This window comes from Salvelinus sp. IW2-2015, linkage group LG28 (genome assembly GCF_002910315.2).
Source record: "Salvelinus sp. IW2-2015 linkage group LG28, ASM291031v2, whole genome shotgun sequence".
Classification (NCBI taxonomy): Eukaryota; Metazoa; Chordata; class Actinopteri; order Salmoniformes; family Salmonidae; genus Salvelinus; species Salvelinus sp. IW2-2015.
Genome location: NC_036868.1, coordinates 3,394,349 through 3,416,490, shown reverse-complemented (window position 1 = coordinate 3,416,490; position 22,142 = coordinate 3,394,349). Strand labels below are relative to the sequence as shown.

At 45.2% G+C, this 22,142-nt stretch overlaps 1 protein-coding gene and 1 pseudogene across 5 annotated transcripts in view; both read right to left on the bottom strand.

The window, feature by feature from the left end:
- Positions 1-22,142, bottom strand: part of znf106b (zinc finger protein 106b) — a 129,406-nt gene that overhangs the window by 14,920 nt on the left and 92,344 nt on the right. The gene's annotated exons all lie outside the window — the stretch shown is intronic.
- LOC111954045 (TOM1-like protein 2) overlaps positions 3,691-22,142 on the bottom strand; it is a 28,220-nt pseudogene continuing 9,768 nt past the window's right edge.

The window sequence follows — 22,142 nt, the reverse complement described above, 5'->3', positions numbered from 1 at the left end:
GCTGAAGAATTTCTGCACAAACTGTCAGAAATTGTCTCAAGGAAGCGTATCTGCGTGCTCGTCATTCTCACCAGGGTCTTGACCTGACTGCAGCTCTGCATCGTAACTGACTTCATTGGGCAAATGCTCACCTCCGATGGCCACTGGCCCGCTGGAGAAGTGCACTCTTCACAGATGAATCCCGGTTGCAACTTTACCTGGCAGATGGCAGACAGCGTGTATGGCATCGTGTGGGCGAGGGGTTTGCTGATGTCAACGTTGTGAACAGTGCCCCATGGTAACGGTGGGGTTATGGTATGGGCAGGCATAAGCTACAGACAACGAACACAATTCCATTTTAATCAATGGCAATTTGAATGCACAGAGATACCGTGATGAGATCCTGAGGCCATTCATCCACCACCATCACCTCATGTTTCAGCATGATAACGCACAGCCCCATGTCGCAATGATCTGTACACAATTCCTSSAAGCTGAACATGTCCCAGCTCTTCCATGGCCTGCATACTCACCAGACAAGTCRCCCATTGAGCAYGTTTGGGATGCTCTGGATAGATGTGTACAACAGCATGTTCCAGTTCCCGCCAATATCCAGCAAATTCGCACAGCCATTAAAGAGGGGGACAACATTCCACAGGCCAAAATCAACAGCCTGATCAACTCTATGCGAAGGAGATGTGTCGTGCTGCATGAGGCAAATGATGATCACACCAGATACTGACTGGTTTTCTGATCCACGCCCCTACCTTTAAGGTATCTCTATTCCCAGTCATGTGAAATCCATTGATTAGGCCTAATTTATTTATAAAAAAATGGACTTTCATTTTGTGAACTGTAACTCAGTAAAATCGTTGAAATTGTTGCATTAATCACATCTGGAGTGTCTGCATGGACATCAACAGGAAACAATCACCTTGGCATGGGAGGGGAGGTATAACTATAAGGGGAAAGGTTCGGGCAGGGAAACATGCAGTGCTATGAATAACATGGTGCAAGAAGTGAGTCCGTTGCATCACTCAGTGGGCCACTATTCCAGTTGAACCATGAGCTTGTCTCTGCCTGAATTTACATGTGTGTTCACTATCATATTTCATATACTAACTCCATCGCAAGGACAAATGTAATAAAACCACAAGAAAATAACCACAAACAAATTGTTGGTAGGGGTCACACGTTGCTAGTGTTTTATTGGTTAATACGTGCATACACAGGTCACACAATAGAAAGCTGAAACCAAAGTAATGAATTGCAGAACAGCACAGCCATAGAAAACCCACGTTATCATACAGGTGGGACAAGAGTTCTCCTGACCATTAGTCTAGACCAGAACCTTTCCTAGTCAGGAAAAACAGCTGTTCCTCAACAGAACACCGGAGGACACAATTTCCAGCTCCCCCATGTCCATACTCAGTGAGCAAAACTGGTTGAAAAAACATTTAACATAGTTTAGCTGTTGAAATAATATTTTCAACCAGTTTTGCAGGTAGTGAAGAGATACATTGGGTTACAATGTCCAGTAGCTCATTCCTGTTGCAACCCAACAGGCACCACATGTTCCATAGCAACCCAACAGGTTCCATGTTCCATAGCAACCCAAACAGGTTCACATGTTCATAGCAACCAACAGATTCACATGTTCCATAGCAACCCAACAGGTTCACACAACCATTTGAGGAGGACAGCCATAAAGAGTAAGCATATACATAGAACTCTTTCTGGTTAAAAATAAATAAAAACATTTTTTTTAAGTGACACAGAAATCAACTGTTTAAATGATAAAGTGAGATGTTACATTTTTCAGTAACAAAGAATCTTAGTTCAAACATCTCTATGCTTTGTCAGTCTTAAGCAGTTACTTATGCTGTCCAGTTTAAGACTAGTTGCAGTTAACATACAGCTCATCTAGCTTGAACTGCCAGTCTTAAGACATAATAGGACAGCAGCTGTTTATTGTAAATGTCTGCTACTATTTCATAAGAGGTGTAATTAAAGCAATACAAGACCAAATAGGACAAGAATGAAACAGAGTTAAAGCTCATTAATAACAGTTTATTCTGTTACAGTATTCTAAAACACATTCAAACATTAATGCCAAGACAAATCATACAAAATTACTTTTCTAATATCACCCTCCAACACTTTAATAATGTTGTTACAAATAATGTTTATCTGGAAGCAGATGTTTTTTAAATAAAATACAGTAAGGTCTTTTCTTACAAATATTACATTTTATTTAAATGAGTCTCTCATTTACAGTATATACATGTAATTTTGCAAGTATATAAGGATACTTGCAAGTAAACACATAGTTCCTATTGAAGTGAAACGTCATGGCGTTTTGCGTTATAATAATTGGGGTTAATTGTAGAAGCTTTATAAGCATTAACTTTGAAAAGTACTGCATAGAGTTGAAATGAAGAACAAACCTCTTTTGCCTCAAAGGTCTACAGCCCATGTTTCCCTGACAACAGGAAGGAATGTTATGCCCTCATCTAACTCCATTACCTATTGTAGGTAAGCAAAGTAAATAGAATGTTAACAGGGGCAGTCCCACTAGCAGAGTGACAGCCACAGCTACCACCCACTGTAATCCTCAAAATAAAAGACAGAAGCTTTACCAAACAATTCAGACCACAGTAAAAATACATAAAATCACGGTAAAAATAACTTTTTGGTCATCCTTCCGAAGCACATCCAAACCTATTTCTGTTCCACACATGTAAGAGTAAAGAGAAGAGAGCAGGGGAGTTCCCCAAAGTAGAAAGGATTTGGGAGGAATTCATTTTCCTGCATGACATTACTGTACATATACAACCAGGAGACCAAACATACATTAACGAGTTAGCCTTACGACTTAGCGACCTACACAAAGCTAATAATTCAGTTTGACTTTTAAACATGTACTGCAGGTAATACTCACATTTCTGTGTATATACATATATTTATGTAAACATACGTACTTTTTTTTTACAATAACTACATGTATAAGCGTTTGCAATAACTATTTTCTGTGAAGTATGCTACCAATAGCCATCATAAAATTACAATTTGATTAGATTTCAGTGCCATATTTCATCTGCACTTTTCTTTAATTTCCATATCAGGAGTGTCAGTTTTTCTATTTACGACTGTCTGTAAGGTGTGCTTTGTAGAGCAGAAAGGGCTGAAATTTCATAAAGATATAAAATCATATGCAATTAGTCTAAGAAAATGTCTTGTGTCCTTAAAAAACAGTTCCCATCTTATTAACACAAGGATAAACATACTGAAACGTTCAAGGGTCAAAAGTGCATAAAGCTCATTAAATTGGTCTCATCATAGTAGAAGGGGAAGGAAAACATTGAAGAAACCCCAATATTAGAAGACACCAGTGGAGGCTGCTGAGGGAGGACGGCTTTATATAACGGCTGGAAAGAAGTGAATGGAATGTCATTAAACAGATGGAAACCATGTGTTTGTGTTGTTGATACCTTTCCACTATTCCTCCCGCCATATACCACGTTCCCACCTTCCCAATTAAGGTGCCACCAACCGCCTCTGATAAACAATGACTAAATGAGTTTGTCATTAAAACTCATTGGAAGAACAAACTCTAAATCGCCACACTTCCATAGTGTTTTTTTTTATTTTACCGTTTTTACCAGGTAAGTTGACTGAACACGTTCTCATTTGCAGCAACGACCTGGAATAGTTACAGGGGAGAGGAGGGGATGAATGAGCCAATTGTAAACTGTACAGGTAGTATACCAGAGCGGAACGTCACTGCTGCAACTCATACGGCTGTTCTATCTCGTTGTCGTGGTAGTATTAATCACATTCCATTTGTCACATGCGCCGAATACAACAGGTGTAGGTAGACCTTACTATGAAACGCTTACTTACAAGCCCTTAACCAACAATGCAGTTTTATGAAAAATATGAGTTAAGAAAAATTTTACTAAATAACTAAGTAAAAAATAAAAGAGCAACAATAAATACAATAACGAGGCTATATACAGGGGTAGCGGTCGAGTCAATGTATGGTACCGGTACCCCCTGTATACTATCGATCACAAATATTTGGTGGGTGTTACTTAGGTTCTGATTGAAAATACTATTTTGGACCCTTTCCTTCCCCTACAGTATGTACACACCACACAATATAACATGGAGGGAAGTTGACAACAGCTTTTCAAAGAGGAAAGCAAATATAAAAGCTGTGTGACAGATATTTGCTGTGGTGCCATAGGGCTTGAACCTTGACATGGCTGCTTACAGCTATATATATTCTTTCCTTCTCCCTTTTGAAATGTGGAAACAGACACATACAGGTAAGTAATGTTTGCCATTTGGCCCTGCAGAACTATTGTGCCATAATTGAGTAATACTAGCATGGAGTCTGTCAAACAGTAGTCTTTCCTCATGCATTGCCTTTCCKTGTACCAACATTTCACAACTGTAGAATGGGTAATGAAAGGGTTAAGGAAACCTAAAAAGGAACATGAGTAAAAAAAGGAAAGAGAGGCACCTACATAGTGCAGCGCTAGTACATAGTACAAACCGTTAAAATAATACATTCAMAAATTATTCATAAGCTACATTTATTAAAATAACACAGTACTCCTCTGTTTGTATAGACTATATCCTCMGTCTGCTTTTTCAGAAGGATTTTTTCTGTTAACCTTCACACCTTCAGAGGAACATAGAGACGAGGTTTTGTCATTTTATCCTCCTCCTCACAATGTTAGGTTATATCCTCCTTAGGGTAGCTAGCTGCAGATGAGATACAAGACGACAGACATGTCCCACACTGACAGACGGATCAAAACCTCAATAGTAATACATGATGCAACGCGGCTGGGCAGGCGGACAGCAAGCATGGTCCTKTGCAGGAGGAGGATTGGTGTTCAGTTCAGTAGCTACACTGCTGCTTGGCAGGGGTGGCGGATTGGGCAAGTGGGTCGGAGGGGGGATACCTAGGTACTGTAGATGCCTCAGAGAGAGAGGTTTCCTGGGGGAGAGTCTACAAGGCAAAGAGGGCATCCTCCGTCCGTTCAGCCTTCTTGCGGGTGCCGCTGGGGGCGCTGAGAGGGGGACCAGGCTCATCACCAGGGAGCGATGGTAAGGAATCGACCACCTTCGCTCGATCCTCCAGAAACTTATCAAACTCTAGAGGAAGAGGAGAGAAAACCCCTGTTAACAGCAGGACATATAAAAATGGTTAGTCAGTTGTTGACTTTTTGCGTAGAGATCCTTATTGCTGCACCTTCTGGAGAGGCACAGTACTGCATGTTTATGCCCCACATCAGCAGTGAAACACCTGATTCAGCCAATCAATGTGTTGKAGATCAGTAGATTGGTTGAATCAGGTGTGATGGTACTAAGCTGAGACAAAAGCCTGCAGTTCTGCGGCTCTCCAGGAGCAGGATTGAGAATAACAGCACAAAGGCTGCGTTTAAACAGGCAGCCCAATTCTGATCTGATTGGTCAAAAGACCAATTAAGGTGGCAAAAGATCAGAATTAGGTTGCCTGTGTAAACGCAGCCTAATATATCAAGTACTAAAGAGCTGATCAGAGAATTTTGACACACAAATTAAGAAACTGAATCTATGCCACATTTAATGAGACCTTCTACATGAGACATGCACAGTATCAAGTGTTAGTGCCCTGAATCCATCCATACCTTCACTCGTCACCCCTTCCTCACCATCTAAACCATCGCCTTTCTATTCAGAGGAGAAGAAATGGAAATCAGTGAATCCATAACATTTGTGGGCAAGTCTGCAAGGAGGATCACACAACCATTGACTCACRAAGATGAGTTACAGTAAATGGACATTGTTAYGAGTCAAAGTCGAAACATTAGTCTTCCCTTAGGTATTGTATAAGAATGGGTTGCAAAATWATTTCCCAAAACCCCCTTGTTTTCCTTAAATCTCGGAGTAGAATTCACAGATTTCCTCTTGATTCCAAGAATCTTCCAACAAGGATTTCTTGAGAARCAGGGGYTTTTGGGGAAGTTACTGACATGTTACAACCCTACGTACAAGTTGACTAAGCTACTCACCTTCCTGACTCCTACAYGACACCATTCACAACTCAGGGAGGTCACTCTCACACAGTGCTTTTGTACTGACATTGAGGTACTTCAAGAACATGTACTTTCCACCACTGTGATGGACCCATGCTTCCACCATACTTCAATAGATCCATCCACTCTGCTATATCCCTTTTACAARAGGACCTGTGACTACCTTTCACATTCATCAGGGAGAACCACTGTAGCATCACCTGGTGTGGTGTGATATGATACAGTACCAATGTCATCTTTAGACAGGCAGGTTGTATTCTCCACTCCAATAGATTCTCTAGATTAGCATTATGGTAGCATGTGGGAGATAGACTTAGTACATCTCATAGGTCACTGTTATATCACTCTCATCATTGGTGGAAAACCATTAGTCAGATAATGAATGGATGGAAGATGGTCAACTAAAGTTTAGAACACTACATGTGATCTACCTGGTTACGTGAGATGGATAGAAATGTGACTAAAGAAAAAGAAAGGAGAGAGAAAAGAGGAGAGAGAGAAGAGAGCGAGAGAAATCAAAGTAAAGAAGTCTCACCACATCAGCACAGAGCCACTCCTCTATGTCATCCATGACAGAGGACTGCGATACGGGGATCTATGGAGCAAAGCCATGGACAAACCCAGCGGACGGCACAAAGCCACACAATAATAAACCCACCGCCYCACCCASCCYACAACACAACAGAACAAAGAAACGACAAAAACAAAAGAAAAACAACAAGAAAAGATTCACCGGAGGCTCTTAGAGGAAAATGACAAATAACAAAAACAAAGCCATCAAACCAAAACCAAGATCAGAGGAAGAGAACAGCAGACACATGGCAGTGGTCCTCAGACAGTCCCTATGTGTGCAGGTTCCTTCATCATGTTCAACTCATTGATTTATTATGCATAGGGACAGGATTTCTAGCTGACTACATGACCTGACCAGGAAAAAAGGAAAAAAAATAAAAATAAAAATGGGTCCCTGGGCATAGGCAATTACCAGTTCATAGGCAATTACCAGTTCATAGGCAATTACCAGTTCATAGGCAATTACCAGTTCATAGGCTATTACCAGTTCATAGGCAATAACCAGGGCCCAGAGTTTTACCTGGGTCAAATCACATGGTCAGAATTCTGGGAAAACTCTGGTCCCAGACCACTTCCCAGGTATTTATTTTGTCCTTGTTAGTTCTAATGAGTAGGCATGGAAGTTATGTAACACTGTTAATTAGTCCAGGTCATTAGTCAATTAACAGATCAGCCAATTCACGTGATTCAATAATTCGTTGGAAGGACAACCTGCAAAAACACAMGGACCACCGAAGACTGGGAATGAGGACTAATGTCATAATGACACACAAGCACACACAGAGCATGAGCAACGCTGGCTGCATGACATCATGCAGTGATAGTGAGAATGGAAAGGAGAAGGTGAGAGGGTGGATGCCATGGTTTGTGTGTCACGTGGAGGTCGCAGTGACTCAGGGTACAGTAGCAGCAATCAGGACTGATAGGAGACGGGTCAATGGTCATGAAGGCTGCCCTAACATTTGCCTATATGCACAGGTCTAGGATCAGCTTACACTCCTGGTTTAATGGTTCTGGGTAAAAGTATTACACATATGCACAGATCTAGGATCAGTTTACCTTCCCCAGATCCTAACCTGAACCAATAATTAAAACATCCGTGTCACGATGTAACTGAATCCTAGCCGATCTCTTCCGATCTCCTTTTAGTTGCTGATCACAAAGATCCAAGAGGAGATACTGAGAAGTTACACAGACTAGTGGTGTTGAGAGCAAAAGACTATGATGGAGAAGAGATCATGTTCAAGCTGCCAGGCATCTGCATTCACTGATGTCATATCGACAATCTAGTCTTTAGAATCTAGATTCTAACAGATCAAATTCCACTGTTGTTTACCGATATGAGAAGGACATAAACGTCTCATGCTCTTAAAAGATTCAATTCGATCTTTTGGGACTTTGACGAGAGATGTTGAAACAAAGAATCAAGAAAGGAAAACATCAACGGGTACTGTTGTGTAGATGCTCCATACACTAGGTCACTAGCGGTGTAGGATGCTCCATACACTAGGTCACTAGCGGTGAGGATGCTCCATACACTAGGTCATAGCGGTGTAGGATGCTCCATACACTAGGTCACTAGCGGTGTAGGATGCTCCATACACTAGGTCACTAGCGGTGTAGGATGCTCCATACACTAGGTCACTAGCGGTGTAGGATGCCTCCATACACTAGGTCACTAGCGGTGTAGGATGCTCCATACACTAGGTCACTAGCGGTGTAGGATGCTCCATACACTAGGTCACTAGCGGTGTAGGATGCTCCATACACTAGGTCACTAGCGGTAGTCAGCTAGGTAGCTGGCGGATGCTCCATACACTAGGTCACTAGCGGTGTAGGATGCTCCATACACTAGGTCACTAGCGGTGTAGAGCTCCATACACTAGGTCACTAGCGGTGTAGGATGCTCCATACACTAGGTCACTAGCGGTTGGTGCTCCATACACTAGGCACTAGCGGTAGATAGAACTCACTCAGAGGTAAAACAGGGGGTGAGTTACTGTAAGGGAATTCCCCACAGAGTCACGTGATCTGCATAATGATATGAAAGTCAGACATATGGACTTTCGCTGTCTAGCTAGCTAAACTCCTTCGAGCAACTTCACAATGTATTTTTTAAGCCTTATTCACAGATTCCGGTTGTTGAACATTGAACATGTCAACAAAGTTGACATACAAAAGTATGTGTACATCCCTTAAATTAGTGGATTCTGCTATTTCAGCCATACCCGTTGCTGACAGGTGTATAAAATCAAGCTCACAGCCATGCAATCTCCAGACAAACATTGGCAGTAGAATGGACTTACTGAAGAGCTCAGTGACTTCCACGTGGCACCGTCATAGGATGCCACCTTTCCAACAAGTCAGTTTGTAAAATTTCTTCCTTGCTAGAGCTACCCCGAGTCAACTGTAAGTGTCGTTATTGTGAAGTGGAACGTCTAGGAGCAAAAACAGCTCAGCCGTAAAGTGGTAGGCCACATAAGCTCACAGAACGGACTGCCGAGTGCTGAAGTGCGTAAAATCGTCTGTCCTCGGTTGCAACACTCACTACCGAGTTCCAAACTGCCTCTGGAAGCAACGTCAGCACAATAACTGTTTGTCGGCAGGTTAAGGAAATGGATTTCCATGGCCTAGCAGCCGCACACAAGCCTAAGATCACCATGCACAATGCAAAGCGTCGGCTGGAGTGGTGTAAAGCTCGCCGCATTAGACTCTGGAAATGCGTTCTCTGGAGTGGTGAATCACGCTTCACCATCTGGGTTTGGTGGATGCCAGGAGAATGCTACCTGCCTGAAAGCATAGTGCCAACTGTAAAGTTTGGTGGAGGATGAATAATGTCTGGGGCTGTTTTCATGGTTCGGGCTAGGTCCCTTAGTTCCAGTAAAAGGACATCTTAACACTACAGCATACAATGACATTCTAGACGATTCTTGTGCTTCCAACTTTATGGCAACAGTTTGGGGAAGGCCCTTTATTGTTTCTGCATGAAAATGCCCCCGTGCACAAAGCAAGGTCCATACAGAAATGGTTTGTCGAGATCGGGGTAGAAGAACTTGACTGGCCTGCACAGAGCCCTGACCTAAACCCCATTGAACACATTTGGGATTAATTGAAATGCCGACAGAGCCAGGCCTAATTGCACGCAACATCAGTGCCTGATCTCACTAATGCTCGTGGCTGAATGGAAACAAATCCTGCAGCAATGTTCCAACATCTAGTGGAAAGCCTTCCCAGAAGAGTGAAGGCTGTTATAGCAGCAAGGGGGGACCAACTCCATAATAATGGCATGATTTCAGAATGAGATGTTCGACGAGCAGCTGTCGACACACCATGGTCAACAGTTGACATAGAAGGACCATAATTGAAATAAATAAAGTATGGTACAATATGGAACAGTTTTATACCAATCACAACAGCAATCAATGCGTCAGATAATCAACAGTATTGTAGCTAATAGGTTTAATATGTTAAATGGGTTAATGGACTAGTGTTAAGTTTTAAAACAGGACTACTATGCTAGTTGTCTTTAAATATGTTTAGTATATTATCTCCACTGAACAAAATATAAACACAACATGTAAATTGTTTGTCCCATGTGTTGGTCCTAAGCTGATTAAACAGCATGATCTTACACAGGTGCACCTTGTGCTGGGAACAATAAAAGGCCACTCTAAAATGTGCAGTTTTGTCACAACACAATGCCACAGATGTCTCAAGTTGAGGGATCGTGCAACTGGCATGCTGACTGCAGGAATGTCACCAGAACTTTGCCAGAGAATTAATGTTAATTTCTTTACCATAAGCCGCCTTAATGTCTTATTAGAGAATTTGGCAGTACGTCCAACCGGCCTCACAATCGCAGACCACGTGTATGGCGTTGTGTGGACGAGCGGTTTGCTGATGTCAACGTTGTGAACAGTGTGCCCCATGGTAACGGTGGGGTTATGGTATGGGCAGGCATAAGCTACAGACAACGAACACAATTGCATTTTATCAATGGTAATTTGAATGCACAGAAATACTGTGAGAGTACTGTGAAGAGTAGTTTTTAAGTATCTGTGACCAACAGATGCATATCTGTATTCCCAGTCATGTGAAATCCATGGATTAGGGCCTAATGAATTTATTTAAATTGACTAATTTCCTCATATGAACTGGAACTCAGTAACATCTTTGCAATTGTTGCATGTTGCGTTTATATTTTTGTTCAGTGTAGTTCAATAAAATGTATCTATAGACCGTTAGCTTGACAATGCATGTGACAGAGATGAGGATACTTTTCGCTACACAGACGTTMGAACCAGGTCGAATCAGCAATAATSATARTGTTGACAACAAATCTGATGTCAACCATAGAAATAGAATCCCTTTTKAAATGGCRGCCGGTCTATCCATTCTAGACTGACTGACTTGAATGGGGATTCCTGTTCCAGTGATTATATTTCTATAATGTCAACAGCCATGGCAACTTAACCCCTGTTGTGCAGCAGTAAAGTATCTGTACCTCTCCTGGGTTTAGTGTGTGACTGTTAGACATCAACTGTTTGTGACTGATGAAAACCCACACCTGGCCCTGGGGACCAAGCAGACCTTTCACYTCATCCATGAAGGGAGGATGAGAGGACCAGGACCAACAGTAAGAGGGACAGAGTGAAGGGAGTCCGCATTTGTAACAGTAGGTAGGTGTGTGTTTGTATTCAGAATATGCATAACAACTCAGATTCACCAGCTCAGAGGTCCTAGGAGTTTTGATTCCTTTCAGATCACACAAGGACAAATGAAGATTCTAACAGCTTATTTATTCATCATTGTGTGGGTATTGTACAATTGAAGGAGTCTGGCTTTTTCTAACGTGTCTCCATTCTACTGTTGGCGCTAGCTGGTTAGCAGTGCTGGGATATGGATTGTCAGGGGGGGATGGATGGTGACGAGGGTGCCAGCAGTGTAAGTGGGGATATGGATGATGGGGTGATTGGACATAGGGGGAGGACACTGAGGATGGAGTCCTCACCATTCCTTGGGTAATAAGCCAGCTGTCTATGGGCAGCTCCAACTCTGGGTTATCATCCCCTATGACCCTCAGCTGAATCAACAACAGAACAACACCTTACACAAGATAGAAGATAGATAGAGGAAGCCCCAGACCAGAGCAACAGAGCACAGAGAGGAAACAGAGAAATCAAATGCAATGCAACAACCCAGACTGAAGAAACGATGGGGAGAGGAAAGGATGGGGTAACAAACGAGAGGAAAAATACAGAATCATTCCAATTAAAAGGTGAACGCATGGGGAAAGGAGGAAGAAAATAAGGATAGTTTGAACTTTGTACACTCAGCTGATCACTGAACCCCAGACTGGCAGATACATTCCATCTGAGGCAATCTCAACTGGCACTGGAGGGTGAAGGGTGTGTGTAATCGGTGTGTGTGTGTGTGAGAGAGTTTAGATTTCATAATACTTTATGGTGGCACATTAAGGTAGAACCTGATTACAAAGTGCCTTGTTAGTACTGACTGACTGTGGTATCAGAAGTGAATGAAAAAAATGTATACAAGAGTTTTGACAATTTGAAGAGAAAAGGTGACATGAAAAAAGTGGAATTCAATAGCATGGTTTCCTATGACCTTTGACACCTAACGTGACAAAATACTGTCTTACAGAGAGCAATAGCGAAGACAAGAGGAAACACAACCAAACACTACTGAGGATAACAGAATGACCAAGTAATGGGAGTTTTTAGTTTAACATGTCTAGAGAGAGCATTACATGTAGCTCTTTAGAATACCTAGTTATACTAGACTACAAGCCATGCGGTAGTATGCGCTTGTTACTCAACAGTGTAGTTCACCATACAGAGCTGGCTAGCCATGGTCTACTACTGTATTCATCCGGTATTACTCCTGGAAAGTCAGGAGGCTGCATCCAAATTGCACCCTATTCACTACCTTTTGACCAGGGCACTATATGGAATAGGTGCCATTAGTGTACAGAGAGCAGGTCAACTAACATCACAACAGGCCATCACATGCAAGAGGGAGACCATGACTGAGAGATAACTTATCAGCCATTTAACAGCACGGCAACCCACTCTACACTTCATTGTGGGATGTAATCTAAACTACATCCTCCAGCATGCTTTGCACTCACCCCTCCAGTGCGTTCTGTTGTCTGACGTCCAGAGCTGAGGCAAGCCACCCAGGGCTCGAGGGTCGCTACTTCACACTGACACACACACACACAGAAAGAACAAGTTAGAGCCCGTCCCACTATGTGGCATGGAGATGTGTCGGAAGGCTGAGAGTGGCTAGAACAGGGGGGGCACACATTCACAACTCTGGTCCTGGGGGACAGCATATTGCAGGGATTTGTTCCAGCCAGTTCTAACATACCAGATTACATTTATGTTAGTTTAACTAGAAGACTATAATATATTTATTAATCAGTGTGCCATTGCGGGACTGTGACCAAAAGCCTGCACACAAGCAGTCCGATCCGACAGATCAAAGCTGCAAATCCAAGTGACAGGGTTCTAGAATGTTGGAAGTGGAGAAGCAAAGCCATCATTTTGCGTTATCTCCAGAGAGCTGGTTTGTCTAGCAAACTTCAAAGTCGTCTCCAGGGTGGCCCGACAAGAGAGACAGGTACCACTGACTATCCCACCACATCTGAGAGAGAGAGGGAAGGGAGGAGGAGGGCAGAGGCGAGAGGCTCGAGAGAGAGGTGCAGAGAGAGGCAGAGATGCACAGAGAAGAGAGCAGGAAGAAAAGAAAGGAAGAGTTGAGAGAGGGTGTAAAGGGGTTGTGGGGAGAGAGATAAAATAGATGAGATCTAAAATGTCCACAACGAGTCATCATCCGCACCAGTCCTCTAGAAATCAACGACATCAATCCCCGCACCAGATCTCTAGAATCAATCATCATTCAGAAGCACCTCTCAACCCACTCACTGTGTGTGTCCCAAATGGCACCCTTTGCCTATGGGTCCTGGTCAAAAGTAGTGCACTATATAGGATAGGAGTGCCATTTGAGACGCCAGCGCTGTGCGCAAAGGAGCATATTCTCCCCCTTTTCTTGTCTCAGCTACCAAGCTGTCCATGGACCAGCAGCAAATCATTTAGGCTAACAGAGGAGTCATTTACAGAAGATTATAGAGCAGGGCTTATTTCCCATTAGAGCTCTGATTGAGAAACCTCTTTTACTTACACTTCATGCCTGTGTGTGTGTGTGGTGTGTGTTGTAGTGCAAATGTATATGTGCGTGTGTGGTGAGTGTTAGTGTGGTGCATGTTGTGTGTGTGAATGTGCTGCACAATCGTTGGCGGATGTGTTGCTTGCTATGGGCTATACATCAATGACAGTCTATACGACGTACCTAGCATCTGGATGCATTTTTACTTTACCCGCACGATTCATTTATGTTCCTATTGAACCATTCCCCATCCTTACCCAGGCCGGCGAGCTGAGTGGACAGAGTTAAGGGACCAGAGGTAGGGTCTTGGATCAGGGTCCGGGCAGGGGAGGCTGTAGCCCCAGCCCTGGGGGCGGTCACAGGGYGGATGCTGGACGGGGGTGTGGAGGTGGCTCGGAGGCTGACCACAGCGGGCGAGCCTGGCGTTAGGTCTATCAGGTTGTCCTCTGTGGCTTCACTCAGCATCTGGAGGGAGACAACAGAACACAGTCAACACACACACAGCGGTGGCTTCTGTAGAGAAAATTAACAGAGGTAGGAGGATGGATGGAGGTAATGGAGATGTGTACTAGTCCAACACATCACTGTCCTCTACGTTAGACTATGGACAGCAGAGGGCTTTACAAGAGAGAGAGAGAGGGAGGGAATATTCTAGTTCTCTGGAACAACAGCACTATATAAAAGGTTCCATGTGAACATGTGGTATGGTCCAATAGGAAGGTCCYTAAGTGACAGTAGTAAGACATGTTTCAACATTCTCCTCATTGACTCTATTCATCTCAAGACTGAGCTGGGATAGAATGGAGTGCTGCCATACTTGCCTCCATTAGCTGACCCCGACACAGAGAAACAGAGAAACACACAGAGACAGAAAACTGCTATACACATGCAGCAAATCAGCCACAAACACTGACAAATCTAAATCATATCGCATTTRAGAAAATACATAGAGAATGGACTGAAACAAATCAGACAAMCAAATCAAATATTATTTGTCACATGCTTCYTAAATAACAGTTGGAGACTAACAGTGAAATGCTTACTTACCTTCCAAACAACACAGAATATAACAAATTCWTAATATAATAACAAAATTGTAGCACYAGGAATAAATACACAATGAGTAATGATAGCTTGGCTAAATACATGGGCTATCAGTACCAATCTGATGGGCAGGGGTACGAGGTAATTGAGATAGATATGTACATATCGGTAGGGGTAAAGTGACTAGAATACAGGATAATAAACAGTAGCAGCAGTGTATGTGATGAGTGTGGAAATGTGGAAGTGTGTGTGTGGCAACAGTGTGCCTGTGTGTACGTGTGTGTACGTGTGTGTACGTGTGTGTGTACGTGTGTGTGTGTGTGTGTGTGTGGGAGTGTCAGCGTAAAGTAAGCATGCGTGAGTAGAGTGCTGTGGTGATCACAACAAACTGACAGATAGTAACATTAATCTCCACTCCTGTTGAGTTGTTCATAGATGTATAGATCAGTGAGATAACTCACCCCGTTATTCTGAGCCGCTCTACCCGACCGGTACCTCTCATACCTGCAACACACCACAAGTCCTCGGAGTTCCATGTAAAGAACACGGAGGCATTGGCATCAATCATACATTTACATCATCTATAAAACAACATGAACGGAACGCTTTGACTTTTTGAGACCATGGAATCTTTAATAGAAGTGTATATCCAGATAGGTCCCCGAGGCCTAAGATGTTTAACTGTGTTCCTGTAGGGCCTGRTGGAAAAATGTGCTCCACATGCAACATCATGTCACAGCAGATATCCTTGTTCACCAGTGGACTTTGTGTAGCTGTAAGCCTAAGAAGTCAAGTAAGCCTAATTGTGTGTGTGTGTGTATTGTCATGCCCATGTCTGTGCGTTACCTCTCGTATCGTAGGAAGATGTTGTTGAGGTCGTCGTTGACGTGCAGCAGCTCCTCTGTCACCTCCTCGTTGGAGACCCGGGAGATCAGCTCCACCACCCGCTGCTGCATGGCCCTGCACGTCCTGTTCAGCTCCTACACACACAAACACGCACAAACACGCACGAGGGTGAGGACACAGACACAATTGAGACAGGGCATCACTGATGGAAAGGTGAGTGTCTCTCAGAAGGTGGATGACTAGAATTCTCTCAAACAGGTCTCTAGCCAGCAGGTAGCCATACATGTCCATCATTAGACTCAGTTGTGTTACTTAGTAAAAGAAATCACAACACCTACATTTTATTTATTGAATCACAGTTTAACTGTATTACCTAAGTCACATCAATAAACAGTGGAAAGGTCACCTGATTCAAATACCTATCTATCACACCCCATCACTGCCTGGTATGGCAACTGCTCGGCCTCTGACCGCAAGACACTACAGAGGGTAGTGCGAACGGCCCAGAACATCACTGGGCAAGCTTCCTGCCATCCAGGACCTCTATACCAGGCGGTGTCAGAGGAAGGCCCTAAAAATTGTCAAGACTCCAGCCACGCTAGTCATGACTGTTCTCTCTGCTACCGCATGGCAAGCGGTACCGGAGTGCCAAGTCTAGGTCCAAGAGGCTTCTAAACAGCTTCTACCACAAGCCATAAGACTCCTGAACAGCTAATCAAATGGCTACCCAGACTATTGCATTTCCCCTCCCCCTCATTTACACTGCTGCTACTCCTCTTGTTATCATCTTGCATAGCCACTGTAATAATCGACCTACATGTACACAGTACTCAACTAACCGGTGCCCCACACATTGACTCTGTACCGGTACCCCCCCTGTATAGTCTCGCTATTGTTATTTTACTGCTGCTCTTTAATTTACGTGTTACTTTTAATTACTTGTTACTTTTAAACAAGATCAGCATCCAGGGACAACTTCACCCTCCACCCAACTGTCACTTAAGCAGGTACAGTAATATTTGTTGTTCCCCTCTCCTCACCCCTAGAGTGGTGGTACTACACCTCCTACGAGTGTGGTACTATGTGGTCTACTCCTAGAGTGGTGGTACTACTCCCCCTAGAGTGTCTGGTGACTACTCCCCCTAAGTGGTACTCGTCCCCCTAGATGTGTGGTACTACTCCCCTAGAGTGGTGGTACTATGGTGTTACTACTCCCCCTAGAGTGGTGGTACTATGGTGTACTCTCCCTAGAGTGGTGTACTACTCCCCTAGATGGTGGTACTATGTGTACTACTCCCCCTAGAGTGGTGGTACTATGGTGGTACTACTCCCCTAGAGTGGTGGTACTCTCCCCCTAAGTGTGGTACTATGGTGTACTACTCCCTAGAGGTGACTAGGTGGCTACTCCCCTAGAGGGTGTACTATGGTGTTACTACTCCCCTAGAGCGGTGGTACTACTCCCCCTAGAGCGGTGGTACTACTCCCCCTAGAGCGGTGTACTACCCCCCCTAGAGCGGTGGTTACTACTCCCCCCTAGAGCGGTGTACTACTCCCCCCCTGAAGCGGTGGTACTACTCCCCCCTAGAGCGTGGTACTACCCCCCCCCTAGAGCGGTGGTAACTATCCCCCCCCTAGAGCGGTGGTACTACTCCCCCTAGAGCGGTGGTACTAACTCCCCCTAGAGCGGGTGGTACTACTCCCCCCCCCTAGAGCGGTGGTACTACTCCCCCCCTAGAGCGGTGGTACTAGACCTCCCCCTAGAGCGGTGGTACTACTCCCCCCCTAGAGCGGTGGTAACTCCCCCCTAGAGCGGTGGGACTACTCCCCCCTAGAGCGGTGGGAACTCTCCCCCCCCTAGAGCGGTGGGCCTGACCTCCCCCTAGAGCGGTGGACTACTCCCCCCCTAGAGGCGTGGGACTACTCCCCCCTAGAGCGGTGGGACTACTCCCCCCTAGAGCGGTGGACTACTCCCCCTAGAGGCGTGGACTACTCCCCCTAGAGCGGTGGACTACTCCCCCTAGAGCGTGGACTACTCCCTGGCGTGGGACTACTCCCCCTAGAGCGGTGCGTACTACTCCCCCTAGAGCGGTGGTACTATGTGGCTACTCCCCCTAGAGCGTGGTACTACTCCCCCTAGAGTGGTGGTACTACTCCCCCTAGAGTGGTGGTACTACTCCCCCTAGAGTGGTGGTACTACTCCCCCTAGAGTTGTGGTACTGTGGTGGTACTACTCCCCCTAGTGGGCTAAATGAGTTCCAACACATTTCAGTTGAGCAGCAGGGTGACTACGGCAGGGAACGTTTAAACTTGTATTTAGGGGTAAAAAATAAAATAAAAAATAAACAGATGGAGCGCTATGGGTGAATTACTTTTATTATTATTTTGTTGCGTGCACTACCCAGCTGTCTCAAATTCTCAATGATGAAAAGCTTCCACAGTTAGGACCAGTGACATATTTTTAGTAGGATAAGGCTGAGGGGGCGTCAGAGAAATAGAATTACTAGAATGAATGTCCCCATGCAAGTCAATGTTGTGGAATTCTGAGGGCCTCCCAAGTGGCGCAGTGGTCTAAGGTCGAGGCCGACCGGGAGACCCATGGGGCGGCGCACAATTGGCCCAGCATCAGCAAAAATGTTGAAAAATGGTGTGTAATTATATTTCTATGGGGATGTAGTATCTGACCAGGAGTTATAGAAATATAATTACTAGAATGGGCATCCCCATTCAAGTCAATGTTCTATAATTGTATTTCTATGCTGGGTGTAGTCTATTTTCTGACCTGAAGGAGTTCCAGGTCCGAGGAGTCCTCCTGTCCAGGCACCATCTCAGTCAGCATCTCTGACATCACTTTGGTGTTWCCCCTCACAATGTCCAGTTCACTGCGCAGCCGGGCGATCTGAGGAGGACACACAGGGGTCAAGGGTCAGAGAGAGAAAGTATTCCCTGATCTGATCAAAGCTAAGTGGAGGCACCCTTGCTTTTTCTCATCTACGCATGTTAGATCAGTGTGTAMAAGGTAGTTGTTGTGAAATTGTTAGATTACTTGTTCGATATTACTGCACGGTCGGAACTAGAAGCACAAGCATTTCGCTACTCTCGTATTAACATCTGCTAACCATGTGTGTGTGACCAATACAATATGATAACACCCAGGACGGAAGGAAGGATGTATATTGACAGTTTTCAAACAGGGCCCAAGATTGTGCATAAAGGCCTACAGGATGCGTCTCAATTCTTTTAATATCCTTTCCTTCATCCTCACTAACCTATTAGAACTTGATAGGTGAAAACAAGTGCCATACAGTATGGTTCTCACATATCATGTCATACCAGTGCAGTTGAAGAAGAGTAGGGGAAGAGAGGAGAGGAAGGGAAGAGAGGAGAGGGGATGCCACTTAACATTAGTGAGATGCACTCCCGTATTATGCATATCAAGTTCTTTGACGCAACCCTCAGGACAGGAGATAATGTTTTTTTATTGGGCAACATCCAGTCAGTTCTTTTCCGTTTTGGGCCAAATGAACATGACCTGGCAGTAGTTTAACATTAGCTGTCAGAGGCCATCTTTATCCTCACCGTTTCAGGGTTGGCGGTGATAGGCCCTGTACGTTGGGGATGTGGGTATCTGTAGGACGGGGTGAGGGGGGCGGGGGCCGGAGCCGGGCGGCTGCAGGCTTGGGGAGGGTGGCTGTGGCTGCAGCGAGGGGCTGGATGGGGGCTTTGTACTTTAGTACAGCTGGGTCCACCTCTGGTAGACCCTTTAAGAGAAACAACATGTAGTTAGTTAGTAGAGCTCTGTAGAGAGACACAAACATGTAGTTAGTTAGTAGAGCTCTTGTGTGTGTGTGTGTGTGTGTGTGTGTGTGTGTGTGTGTGTGTGTGTGTGTGTGTGTGTGTGTGTGTGTGTGGTGTGTGTGTGGTGTGTGTGTGTGTGGATGCGTGTTGGTCTCACCTCTGTGGGTGTGATGCGTGTTGGGTCTCACCCTTTGTGGTGTGTGGATGCGTGTGTGGGTCTCACCCTCGTGGTGTGTGGATCGCGTGTTGGTCTCACCCTCTGTGGTGTGTGGATGCGTGTTGGGTCTCACCCTCGTGGTGTGTGGATGCGTGTTGGTTCTCACCCTGTGTGTGTGGATTTTTGTCGTGTTGGTTCTCACCTTGTGGTTGTGGATGCGTGTCCTCTGTGTGAGTGCGTGTCTGGTCACGCCTCTGTGGTGTGGTGGATTGTGTTGTGGGTCTCACCCTCTGTGGTGTGTGGAATGGGTGACAGAGCGTCCAGGTCAAGCCATGGGGAACTCTATGCCTTGTCTCTCAGCTCCTCATAATATGGACCACCCCGTCAGGTCAGGACTACTCCTGAAGGCATCCGCCCAGGCCTGGCAACACACAGACAAACACAGAATAAGAGCCTGTCCGGTCAGAGCTACTCCTGAAGGCACCCAGGCCTGGCAACCACAGACAAACACAGAATAAGGCCTGTCCGGGTCAGGGCTACTCCTGAAGGCATCCGCCAGGCCTGGCAACACACAGACAAACACAGAATAACATGTCGGGTCAGAGCTACTCCTGAAGGCATCGCCCAGGCCTGGCAACACACAGACAAACACAGAATAAAGGCCTGTCGCGGGTCAGAGCTACTCCTGAAGGCATCCGCCCAGGCCTGGCAACACACAGACAAACACAGAATAAAGGCCTGTCCGGGTCAGAGCTACTCCTGAAGGCATCCGCCCAGGCCTGGCAACACACAGACAACACAGAAATAAAAGGCCTGTCCGGGTCAGGGCTACTCCTGAAGGCATCAGCCCAGGCCTGGCAACACACAGACAAACACAGAATAAAGGCCTGTCCGGGTCAGAGCTACTCCTGAAGGCATCCGCCCAGGCCTGGCAACACACAGACAAACACAGAATAAAGGCCTGTCCGGGTCAGAGCTACTCTGAAGGCATCCGCCCAGGCCTGGCAACACACAGACAAACACAGAATAAAGGCCTGTCCGGGTCAGGGCTATTCCTGAAGGCTCCGCCAGGCCTGGCAACACACAGACAAACACAGAATAAAGGCCTGTCCGGTCAGGGCTACTCCTGAAGGCATCAGCCCAGGCCTGGCAACACACAGACAAACACAGAATAAAGGCCTGTCCGGGTCAGGACTACTCCTGAAGGCATCAGCCCAGGCCTGGCAACACACAGACAAACACAGAATAAGGTCTGGAAACAACCCAGAGCCGTTACATCCTGGTGGACATCTGAGAGGAGTGGATAGATGAAGGCCAAATGGTGAGGGCCCAGGTGTTGAGTTGCTGACTTCAGTCCTGTGTGTGTGTGTGTGTCAGTCTCTGGTTACGTGCCTGGAGCTGCTCAGGTACAAGGTGCCTCTCTCCTCCCTCTCACTGTATTTAGAGAGGTTTGTTTGAGGTGTCTGGACTCATTTTGGATGTAGGGTTTTCCYAACTGCTGCAGCCTGGCCTCTTACAGCTCTCTGTCTAATGTGTGAGAGATGGGAGGTTGGAGCTCCACCGTGCTCTCTGATGGGCTTGMTGAAATGTTCACCATGTTGTTATACCTATCCACTTCTCTCAGATGTAAAAGTACCTCAGGGTTTCTTAGATAGATATCATGTGCTGTACCTGGATCAGAGCCAGTACTTTGTCCTGTACGATGGTGGGGGGGTTGGTTTTGGGGGAGATGATTTTGACGAGGACACCATCAATGAAGTCCCGGTTAGCCACGAGGACGTGAAACCGGTGGCCGCAGTTCTTTACACACGTCTCCAGCACCTGGAGATGGAAAGATAGAGGTAAAACAGAAAGAAAGTTTACATATATCCTTTCTGTTTCCCATGCCAATAAAGCCCCTTAAATTGAAATTGAGAGAGAGAGAAAACATCAGGAAGTAAGAAAGTATGATAGAGAGAGAGAAACTCCCTGTAAGAAGAGAAGTGTGCTCAGATATTGATAAAGAGCTGACTTCTGTCATCTGACACGGAATACAGGAGCTTTGATGCAGCTAAAGAAAATCAAGATCCACATAAACATAATAAAATATGAAGACAGAAAAAAACATAAACATAATAAAATATGAAGACAGAAAAAAACATAACAGTTGAGAAATTGCCTGAGGGAGAAGTCATAGTGAGACGCAGCAGACAGCTAATTCATCAACGTGTTGGTGGCTTTTTGAAGCTCAGGAGTTAACAAGTGTAACAGATAATAGCCCTGTCCTAGTTAAGCATGCAGGCGTGTTTGCAAATGTGGTAAGTGTGCTCTAAATGTGAAATGTCTATTTATCTGTTTCTCTTCCCAGAGACMAGGTTGTTGTTGAGGGTGAGTTCAGACAATAAGCATCACTTAGATCTAGGCCTAGCTCTGGACGGATTCGCTCTCTGTCCCTGCTGGTGTGCTCATCCAGTGTTCTCCAAATGGTG